The following is a 10,263-nucleotide window of genomic DNA, read 5'->3' as shown; positions in this document are numbered from 1 at the left end:
TTGAGTAAGAGGACGGAGTTCTACGAAAGACAGGAACAGAGGGAGGCGGATAGGCATGAAATCAAAGATGGCTTCTCCTTCATGGACAAAGAAACGTATGACAGTCTTCCACTCACGAGATGGCTAGACAAGTCAGGCAAACCGATAGAAGATCACCCCGAATTACCAGAAGAGCCTCCAGAGAAAACAATCTTGAAAAAGACTCGAGGAATGCCGATAGAGATTATGCTCAAGTCAAAGATTGTGAGAGAGACGCTCAAGGCAAAAGGCTATGATCTCAACCAGGTGGAAACGGGAGATACTCAGATAGATGAAGACTTGTGGAGATTACTCGAGAAACTGGCAGATGGTAAACCCGTGATCGAAGGAAAGGGCAAGGAGGAACCGGAAGTCACGATACTGCGAAGGAGTGAGACAGTCAGCGGCAAAAACTCCTTAGAAGACAGCAATCCTGATGGCAAAAAATCGTGCAGTCACTGGTGGACAAAATCCCTGATGACATACTTGAGCGGACTCGGGTTAGGAAAAAGAAAGTGGCGTTTAAGGAGGAAGTTGAACACCTTGCAATAGGTCAAGAGTCCGGGGAGTGGTGGCCCACAGAGGAAGAAGATGCTGGAGAAGAAAAATTGTCCGCGGAGTGTGAAAAATGGGATGAAGATTCGGAAGGCAGCAGCGACGACCAAGATAGTGCGAGGAGGTGAAGAACTTGAGAAAATTGCAGTATCGAGGAAACGTTCAGGGAACTATCTTGCAACTCGAATGTCAGAACAAATCTGGTGCCAGAGGACGATAGAAAGATCATGAAAAGGATAGTGTGCGTAAAGCTGAAAGATGACATCCACAACCCTGGGGAAATGAATGGTCAGATAATGGCACTAAAGGAACATGTCAAGGCGAGATATAGGCTGTAGGATCTAATAAGGGCCTAAAAGAATGACAAGCTGACAAGTAACCTCTCCAAATGGATTCGGACGGGGTCCAAAGAGAAGGGGGACCTGGAGGAAGACAGCTACAAGATCTTGAGCCAGTTCTACAAAGAAAGAAATGATTTACTCTATCACACAGCTGATGGGGTGGTAGCGTGCAAGAGAAAGGATGAGGAGAAGATATTACACAAGCATAACCTCATCATATTGCCACAGTTGTATCAGACAGAAGTGTTATTCAGATCGCACGATCAAATGGGGCACCAGGGGATGGACAAGGTGCAACAGAAAATACTTCACAGGTTTGATTGGCTAGGATTAAGGAAAGTTTTCACTCAAGCCGTTGAGAGCTCGGAATTCAACGAAGTCGTGCAAATAGACCACCAAAAGATCTGTATGACAGAGTGAGGATATAACCAGATACTAGTCATAATAGATCACTTCACAAAGCTGGCGGAAGCGGTGCCGTGTCAGACTGCCTCGGCAGAAGAAACTTGTGACCACCTGATAACACATTGGATATCACGGTATGGCTGTCCCATGACATTTCAGTCGGACAACGGCAAAGCCTTCGTGGGAGACCTGACGAAAGAATTGATGAAGAGGTCTCACATAGCTCAAGCGCACTCAACGACCTACCATCCCCAGACCAACGGGTTGGTAGACAGGCAGAATATAACGTTGGTGAACATGCTGAGGGTATACTGCTGAAGGTACATGACGGATTGGGATAAATATCTGCCGCAAGTCGTAGGGGCGTACAACAGTACGCAACACTCAACAACAGGAAACAGTCCCTTCATGATGTTGACGGGCAAGGAAAGAGCGATGCCACTAACGTCCTTTTACCCGGAGTACGAAGGGAAAAAGACGTCGCCTCAAGCTTATGTGAAAGAAGCGATCAGGAGACAGCAGGAATTAAACGAGCTCTGCAGGAGGAATACTGCGCAAGCACAAATGAGACAGCGCAAGAAATACGATGACAAAATACTGCAAGCGAAACCATATGCAGTGGGCCAGTACGTGTGGGTCTTCCAGAATGTCATACCTCCCAAAGGTACAAAGAAACTACTCAAGAAATGGAGAGGACCGTTCATGATAACGGAAGTGCACCAGCAAGGACGGTTTTACCGCTTGAGTACGGGGGCGTGCAGCGCATTATGAAAACTTAAAACCTCATGTCCCATCCCCAGAAGACTGGTGAGTACCGCAGAACATGGATGGACTCGGGTACCTACTAGTGGAGCCAGCGTGTGAGGTGAATGAAAAAGGCACCAGAGAGAAAAACTATGGCAAGGAGGGCTTGAGTTTGGACGACAATGAAAAAGAGAATCGGATTCAGAGGCAGAATTCTTTGTAGAAGAAGACTGGAACGATCCGGAGCAGGACGAGGTGCCGAAGTGGACGGAACCAGACTTGCGGATGACGACAGGAACCAGGAGCGGTAATCGTAAGCTGACAGGCATGAGGTACAACAGGTACGGGGATGACTTTTTAATTGACAAGATACGGCCTGATGAATTGGGCGACGAGTTACTGGGTGTGGGCGAATTGGTGGCAGACGATGAATGGCAAATCATCAACGACAGTGAACACTAGCCAAAGGAGGACTACTCCACACCAGAACAAGAAACAGATCTGGAGCAGAGCGAGATAGAGAGGAGGGAGAACAAGAACATGAGAATACTAGAGTGGATGCGTGAGGTCAAGAGCGAAGAAGATGAAGGGCTAAGCATCCAGCAGATCGACGTGTCAGCAGAACAACACGTGAAAACGGAAGATCCCCACTTCGGTTGGACAGCAACCGACAGGCCGCTCGAAATACCCCCAGATAATTTAGACCCAGCATCATCGATGGGGACGTCGATATATATTTTTGTCCGGGGAGTGGGGGTAGGACTTACCCACACCAAAAATTTGATGATAAAGAAACTCAGGGAAGTAAGAGAGACCAATGGGCGAGAACTGGATGAGGAGGAGGCTGAGCCTACCACAGGACGGAATTTCAAAACGAAGTTTGAAATACCCAACGAATACTCGGAGAACATCCTGATAACGGATAGCGACTTCATTCTGTCGGACAGGACTAGCGCAATCTGTATCACGGCGGACATGAGTTTCCAATCAAGACTGGAGGCCGACTTCAAGAGAGAATATCAGAACGTGGAATTTCTATTCAGACAGAGACCGGGGCTGGGAGGAATGGCTGCGCTTCCCCCATCAGTGGCAAAAGTCCCGGGCAAATACCTGTGCTTTCTAGTGACGAAGGTCAATGAAAGGAATACGATAGATCCTTAGCACGTGATGTTAGCACTAACGAGACTGAGGGACTTCATGATTGAAAGAGGGATAATGGAGATCTCGATGCCAGTCTATGACCCAAACAGGGGCAAGTTGAGCCCAAGAGAGTTACATGCCATCCTACACGTGGTCTTCGCAGAAACAGAGATAATGGTACACCTACACAAGAAATACTACTTGAGTATCGCCTGCTACGGGTGGATGACGGAGGTCTTGAGTTGGGGGTACATGTGGATCTTGAGTAAGGGTACAAGGGGACTTCGGAGCAGGTAGATGGATTTTAACTTGATTGGCATGACAATTATAATTTAAAAATGATGGTGCTAAAACATTAAATGAATCTGCGTGCTCTTAAAAACTTCCAATTGAATTATTTTAGTAAACAAATGAAGGGATCAGATTTTAACTACAAAAATGGGGGTGGGGTTTTAGGCTAGGAATATGACACCTTAGTCTAAAAAGTGCATTTTATTTCACATTGATTTGATTAAATCGAAATTGACGATTCAAACACACTCATTGGAAAGAGAATAGGAGGTTTTGAACAAAGTTCAGGATCAGCAACATTCGGAAGAGATTTCTCAAACACTCAAGTTGGTACGGTATTACTCAAGTTGGTACGGTAATTCTCGAGTTGGTTGGTGCGCGAGATAATCTAGAAATTGTAAGAATGGCAGATCGATTTTGGAAGTCCATGCCTGCGGCGCCAAAGAGGCCGACGCTCGATGAATTGTACAGACGCTTGAGGGACCTGGACTACACCCAAGTGGACGAGAGAATGGCAGTGATGTTGAACGCCATCCTGCAATTAGAGGAGCAAATTGAGTGCAGGGAGTCCACGACCGAAGCCGTAATGATGGTCGGCTACACCACGGAAGGCATATCCAATCAGGAACAAACCAGGTGGCTATCCTGGAACGTGGATGGAGGGGTGAGAGGATTCGACTTGGCGAGGAATCCTGGCTCAGGCAACAACACTGAGTAACGGCGCGGGAGAATTCCCATTGCCGGTCAGACCGTCAGCAAGATCGGCTAGCCAGTCCACGAGCAGGCCACCTTCTATGACGAGAGCCCAGCAAACGGAAGAGACGTATCCTGACCTCAGCAACTTGAAGAGGGAACTTGAGAGGGCGCATAGGGAAAAGAACAAAGCGAATCTTGACCGGGACAGCGCGAAGCTCGAGAGAAATCAAGCAAATCTGGAGAGGGACCAGGCGATCCTGGAAAGGGACCAAGCGCGTCGTGATCTTGAGATGTTGAGAGAATTAAGCTATTTGGTAACTCTAGCATAAACATAATTGGATGTAACTCGAGAAGTTTTCTATCAATGAGTTCCAATCGAAGGAATTGAGTTTTAACTTGAGAATATAGTTTTGGGTCTGAACCATTGGGAGACTTCAGTTGTCTACATTTCCTTTGAAGGTTCACTCTGGTTCAGTTGAATTCCGATCTTCTTTCGTAATCACTCTGTCTCCTATATCAAGATGCTCTCGTGGTTCTTATTATTATCTCGGAAATTGCGAATAGCAATTTCCCGCTGTTTTTTCTGTCACTTTCCCGCTCTTGCGATTCGGTCGTTCTGATTTTATTTCTGATGTTTTCAGTTGTCGCGAGAAAACTGAGCATGACAGGCTCAATTCGAATTTTTGAAAAATTAAACTTCATCCCAAAACCACGTATTTCGTATTCCTCAAGGTCAAACTTCCAGATATGACCGACTGGCACAAACACGCGATGAGGACATCGATCTTGAGTCCAGGGAGTATGTGCCAGTCCGTCATATTTGGAAGTTTGACCTTGAGGAAGACGAACTACGTAATTTTGGGAGGAAATTTAGTTTTTCAAAAATTCGAATCGAGCCTGTCATGCTCAATTTTCTGGCGAAAACTGAAAATCTCAGAAAAAGAAGATCAGAACATCCGATTTACAATCGCGGGAAAGTACTTGAAAAAGCAGCGAGTAGAGCCGTAGATACAAAATAAATGCGAGTAGAGCCGTCTTAACCTGAAATAGGAGAAGAAACGATTGTGAAAGAAGAATACAATTATTCGAGCTGAATTAAAGTGAACCCTCAATGGAAAGGTGGATAGCTGGGGTGTCCCAATGGTTCAGACCAAAACTTCATTCCTAGAGTCAAAACTTATTTCCCTTATTGAAACTAATTAGTATTAAACTTCTCAAGTTATCATACTTATTCTCGAGTTGCTCATTCATCTAGTTACCTCTAATTCTCGAGTGTGCCGACATGTGAGTTCTCAATTTAGTTTTCTTGAGTGTGTTTTATGATTGCTATGTTGAGATAAGGAGAGTTTTAGGTTGATCCATCTGAAATGGATCAAAGTTTCACTGTCTAATAAAAAGTAACTGTGCGGATTGTTCCGACCCTGTTTTTAACGGCGTTCGTGTATTTTGGGTATTTTGAGACATAAGTATGGGGACGTTCTTATTTTCTAGAGTGGGAGGTATTTTGGTAGTGGCCTTTAAGCTGTAACGGGTTTTTAGTCTCATGTAGCAAGCGAACCGAATTGGCTCCGACCGTTTTGAGGTAAAAAAAACACGAGAGTTAGTGTCCCTGACTCTTGAGCCAATGGTTATAGGGCCTATTCTTCTTAAGCCTCATATGTGACCGAAGTAGGTGACTGTTACAATCAACCCTAAATCCTGTTCTACTACTAAGTACGTCAATGTTTTCTCAATTTTGCAAAGTTAGAGCAGTTTTTATTGAATGGTATCAAACAAGTTGAATTGTTCTATAATGGAGTTTCAAATCACAGCCTTGAAAATTGAGATATCGAAAACTGTGAAATGGGTGAATATCATCGGAGAAAAAAACTAAGATAGTATTTACATAATTCGAGTTTAAGAAAGAATTTGTTTTGTTTTCCTAATTAATAATTTCTATGGTTGTGTAACGTTTTTCAAGTAAAAATCAAGACTAGTGATGATTTTTCACGACCAGTATAGGTCTTGATGATTATTTGTTGTTCTTAAAATAAGTTCATGTTCCAAACTGATTTTTCGGTTTTGCTTTATAATTTACGACACAAGTTTTCAGAAATGATTCACCATTAAATTGATTTTTTTTTTGGCGAGAATATCCCTCAAAGTTAGTTAAAATTGAAGGTTCCGCAAAAATGCAAGTGAACCGGTCGTAGAAAATGTTTGGGTGAAATATTAGAATAGGTGGCAGGTTCAAGTTAAAAAGCTCTTTCAAGTTAATCTAAGCTCTGTTTTATACTTCAAGCAGTTTTTGTAATTTATTTCAAGCCCAAATTTTTGCCAAAAGAAGTGTAAAATTTGATTTTTTTAAACAACATTACGCCTGGCAGATTAATGTATACAAAAACTATCTCAATAGCAGGTACAATTGAAAATATAAGGACTATATTATGCAGAGTTCTCAATTTAAATTAATGCACTACTCAGATATTTTCCAAAATAACCACCTATGGTAATATATCACCGATTTTTTGCAGTTTGTATTTAATTTTTTGGGGTTCTTTCATTTATTATTTTTTTTAGTTAAACGAAAAGCAAACTCCACTGTTGAATGGTAAAATGGAAAATTCACATAAATCCTGATAGACTTTAAGTATTGAATGTGGATTCAGGTTTTCAGATTTCCGAGCGAAAATTTACTTTTTGATCCAATCTACCCCTGTTATTAAGAAAGTGTCAATCATAAATAACATCATAGTATCCGAGGTTGCAGTCAGGAGTCCCTTCATCATGTATTCCAGTCAAAATTTTCTAGATATGGAAGTGATAATGATAAAAAGGAGATGATAAGTTTAGATGTCTTTACAATTAAACTCGATACGTGTTATGTTTCTTCAATAAGAACACGCAACTCGACTCGAGAAAAAATATTATACAAATATAATTGTGTTATAAATGAAAAATTTCGTCGAAAGTTGTTATGTCATTTGTTATTCCGAGTACGCAAGCGGCATTCGCAATCTGTATTGCCAGGGAGATTATCTGTTTTAAAAAGCTGCCTGCTCTGGATTACTTCTGCATATGCTTAGGTTCTTTCAGAGCTTGCTCCAGAAAAATTCTGTGCTGGGGCCGGCCGCGCCCTGAATCTCAAAAGCTAGTGGTTGAAAAAGATTCCCATCATCTATTAAGTCTTTATACTTGTACTTTTTTTGCTCTTCCGCTTCAGCGGCATCCATACCAGGGTTACAAACAGACCCGGCACTAATCCTACTAGGGGCTAAGGAGTCTACTACCGTTACATCACACAAGAGCTGCTTACCAACAGCCCATGGAACGAGCGTCAAACCGTCTGGTAGCTTCTGATCGGTCCTGTAGAGGTGTTGTGGTTGTAAAACAGACAGAATGTGAGTAGAAGATAAACTCTGCTTTATAAGGGCATTCAGCTTTGAATGCCTAGCGAATCTCCCTGCCCCTTTGAGGCAAGAAAGGCCATGCCAACCAACCATCTTCGATAACGTCTTTTCCGCACACGCATTTATGCCGTTTGCAAGTTTTTGAGCCTAATCGAAGTCCTATCGATAGTCCGTTGGTTCGAGTCGTAAAATCAAGTCTGCAACTGCGCTGTCAAAAACTGGCTGTCCTTTTTTTTGAGTTTCGTTTACCGTTTAAGCGCATCTTCGGATTCCATTCACATGCTCCAAACCTAAAATTTCGCTTAAGGCATTTTTCGCTCCTACTGCTGAGGCTAAGAAGGCGGGTAAAGCTGGTAGACGAGCGGAAGAAACACCCAAGTCACCGTTTGGTTGCCGGAGAACTGCTTGTGAAAACTGGTTATCATCCATTTCCACATTAGTGACCTTGCATAACGGATTTATTAATTTGTCGTAGCGTTCCAAAAAATCATTTTGCAAATAAACAAGTGCTCGTACGTAAAAAAATATAGAGTTTTGGCATACTAAAGCAATTTTTCAGGAGATAAAAACCATAATGGGCGTCTAGTTTGTCATCGACATCCGAGATTTTCAAGCTCCTTAGTTTTTTTGTTGATCAGTTCTTCCGACAAAGTTCGCCGATTGGAGATCCTAAGATGAGTTCTTCTTTTTTTTTTATTTTGGGGCATATTTTTCGAAATTGTGTTACAATTGAATTATACTATGTACTCGTAGTCGGTCCCAAAAAACAAAGTTCGTACTTTTCAGTGTTCAAGTGCAGGCCGTAAATTTGTTCCAATTTCAAAATTTTTTTGAGGTCCCGGACTACCATCTTATAGTCATCAGCTAAATTACCATCATCTAAATACCAGATGTTAATTTTCGACTCCGACTGTTTGACTAGTGTCTGAATTGTTTCCGCAAAAAGGAGTGGGGCTTCAGGATCGATTTGCTGAGTTCCGTCTTCTTACATTATGATAGATTTTTCCTAAAAAAGGTAACTAGGTTTACTATACGCGCAATGGTTGTATTTGTACAACTCAGGACCATTTGAAAAAAACATGATTCAGCATTGTTTCTCTATTTAGAGAGTTATAGACATTCTTAAAATCTAGTTTTAAAAGAACCGTGCTTTTTGGATTGTCGTCGCGCTCAGTTAGGTTTCGAAACGAGTGTGCAGCTATTTCTGCTCCTCGTTTAGTGCCGGTATCCGACCTGTAGGTTTCCGAAACATTTTGTTGCTCGTAGAGGGCCTTGTTTCCAGCAATACGAGAAAACAATACTTGGCCTTGAAGCTGTTTGAATTTCAAGAACAATCATCAATTGTTCTTGAAAGTCAAAGAACTTCAAGGCCATGTTTTGTTTTCTTGAAAGTTGAAATTTTTTCAAAAAATAATTTGAATAATTTTTCCGTTTCCTTGCGTCCATTGGCTTTTTTTCAGCTCTGTTGGCTTTTTTATTTTCTTGTGTCAGTCGAAAGAGATTAAAATTGTTACTGTCCTGGTTGAACTAAAATGAGTTTCATTGACCATGTTCATGTTAATACTTTCACAGAGGGTAGCTAAGATCATTTGCTCACGGTCAATGTATACATTTTCGGAAAGTCTCAAGTAAGTTTCCAAATTGAGCCTTGAATTTAGACTGTTAGAGAGTAAATACCAAAATTTGCGTATAATTTAGTCGATTATTGTAATCTTCGAAATTTTTGGGTCTTTTGTCTTGATAGGTTTCGTTTTTGTCTTAAAGGCAAAATTTATTTACTCGATCCCGTGCAAGTGTTGTATGAAATCGCCGAAAAAGCAACTTTATTCTGTAGCTACTTCCCACTCTGTTAGCCTACAATACAAACCCTTTCGTGAAACTAGGATTTTTAAAGTCTATTCTATTGCCAATACTGATCTACGGAGCACACTGCTCAGCCCCCTCAAGACAAGACTTGAAAAAACTCAAATCGTTCCAAAAGAGGACTATCGAGTGGATCTTAGGGAATCTCCATCTCTAACAAGACTACATGGACCAGCTGCGCCTGCTGAATGTCCTACCGCTCCCACTCTACATGCAATTGAATGACTTACTGCTCCTGTGAAAACTATGCCAAGATCAAAGTGAACACAACATCAAAATTCCGTTCAATAATCGTACCACCAACCGGATATCAGAAATATTTACCCTGATAAAACACGAATCGAGAAAGCCAGACACGAATTAATTTTTTGGACAGCAAGAATCTCAAACCGAATTGACGTGGACGGAGTACACGTGGATTATCGAAATTCTAAAGGCCTCAAAAAACGAAGTTGAACCCCTATGTGGAGATACGTCAACGAACAATTTTCAAGCAGCAACATGTGTACATGGCAGCTGTGCTGTAATTGTGCTAGTTGTCGAACGATACGGACAATCTTTTAACGCATGAAAACGGGATGAAAAATGCCATCTAGTTTACTGGGAAGTCAAAACAACAACAACAACTCTTGAGAGTTGTCAGACAAAAAACCTTCATCGCTCTAATTTGTATTTTTTGCCGGGAAACTTTGCGTTTTGATGCTTAAGCTTCAAACTAATTACACAACATTGAATGAAAAGTTAAATGAATTTGCATAAAGGCTATTTAAATGCTGACTTTTTTCAGAAACGTCCTCTAGCTCAACTGTTTTTCTCGGTCT

The sequence above is a fragment of the Symsagittifera roscoffensis genome, chromosome 1 (assembly GCF_963678635.1).
Source record: "Symsagittifera roscoffensis chromosome 1, txSymRosc1.1, whole genome shotgun sequence".
Classification (NCBI taxonomy): domain Eukaryota; kingdom Metazoa; phylum Xenacoelomorpha; order Acoela; family Convolutidae; genus Symsagittifera; species Symsagittifera roscoffensis.
Note: the sequence above shows the minus strand (reverse complement) of the source record.